The following is a 2,064-nucleotide window of genomic DNA, read 5'->3' on the forward strand; positions in this document are numbered from 1 at the left end:
CATACAGGAAAACTATAGAATTATGGCGCTTTCACATGCAACCAATTGTCATTGTCTTGAGACAGACAATGTTGATAATCCTCACAGTTTTCACACAGTGTCTTTAGGATACAAATGTTGTGACCCTCAAAAACTCCCAAAGTGGTTATTAGCTGTAACTTGGGTGAGGAACCCGTCACAACCAACCATTTGGTGTCCAGAGTTGTTATATCTTGCCTATAGGGATGATTAAAAACAACAACAAAAATATAGCCAGTATTAGCAACTAGAGAATCTAGTTAGCTTCTCTTCAGTCTTCAGTAAAGCAACCCCTGTTGTTTCTCCCAACGTATAGCATGAAGAGAGGAGTTTAGTCAATCCTTTTATGGTTATGGAACTGGTCTAAGTGTCAGACTGGTGTAGGTTAGGACTGGGAGTGAAAATCTCCATCTGGTCTCTACCTTCAGTCTTAGCCCTACGTTTCCCCGAAACGAGCGTCATAAAACTACCCTGATTCGCCCTGGCCTGGGAAATGAAGCATTTTATCTCTTTTGGGTGGGGGTGGAAAAAGTGGGGGGTATTTTAACAATGAGGGGTCTTTTTGACAAAATCAGCAGCAAAGGATCCAGCACTGGGCACGTGTGTGCAGTAAATATCCTGAAATATTAGATTCAAGTAGATTGTAAATGGAATGTGATGGATATTGCAAACACATTTTCTTGTAAATGAGAATGAGGAGGGGGGAAAGGGGGATTAGAACTGGCTTCAGATCGGATGACTAATAGTGTAAATCAGCAGTTCCCGAACTTGGGGTCGGGTCCACTGATTTAAAATTAGGGTCCCCTGAGAAAATCAAACTAACAACTATGATTTGATAAATATGCCACAAAATTATCTGTGTATTGCACCTGTAGCCTATATTACAGTGTCTTCCAACCAATTAGAGCATTTGGTGATTAGAAAACACTTAGACAGTATTATTATGTTTTGGCACCGCAACCAAGTTGTTGGGGGCCACAGGAAATTCTTGATGTCCATTTAGGGTTGCGAGACAAGAAAGTTTGGGAACCCCTGGCGTAAATATTAAGTCCTTCTATAATTAGGGATAATCTTGTTGCAAGGGTAGGTAGCTGTACTGTAATGTTAGCATTGTATGCGGTAATGGTGGCATGGCATTAGGTTTTTGGCCACCATGTCTAGAGACAGCAGGCTGGCAGCATGGTATCCTGTGACAGAGAGAGGGACAGAGGTGTGTGTACAACGGGGGTGCAGACGCGTCTGGACCATGGCCCCATCAACACACACACACACACACACACACACACACACACACACACACACACACACACACACACAGTCACACACTGCCACTGTCAATCCAGGCATCTGCCCAAGTACTGTCATTCTTTGTCCAGCCTGCATGTTCTTTGGGCTGGGATTCTTGGTGCCGTCTGTTAGTCTGGGCGTTAGTCACCAACAAATGCCCCAAGACACACACACACACTGGTATGTGTGATGCCGTCTGTTCGTCTGGGCTTTACTCATTGATGATGGAGGGCCTGGGAGATATTTACATTATATATTTACATTTAGGCTGATCCATCAGGATGACTGCACTGCATGCTTGATATGTCATTGGGTTTGGAGCTCTCTGTTTAAACTGGGGTGGATTCAACCGGAAAAGACTTGATCTGTGGAAAAAAAGAGGAGGACGAGAAGAGAGACAAATGAATAAATTAATTTAAAATAAATTAATCATAGAAACTAGAACAGAGAGAAGACCATGGAGATAAAGAATTGAAACTTTTAAAAGTAACTTTGGTTTAATGGGATTACTGTTAAATATTTAAAAGCCACTCAATCATCTCACTACTTCTCTTATTCTGGGAAAGAAAGATATCCTCCGCTGGGTTTAAAATCTCCTCTAACTGAACATTTTCTGGGAAAATGAAGCGAAAATGAGAGCTGAGAGTTCCATCAATCGTTCCACTTTTAACATTTGCTGCAGCTCCTGTTATAGCTAAATGTAGTCAAAATAAACCCATGCTGACTCTATTCCAATTAGGTAGACTACAAATACACATG

Source organism: Argentina silus (assembly GCF_951799395.1).
Source record: "Argentina silus genome assembly, chromosome: 2".
NCBI classification, from domain to species: Eukaryota; Metazoa; Chordata; class Actinopteri; order Argentiniformes; family Argentinidae; genus Argentina; species Argentina silus.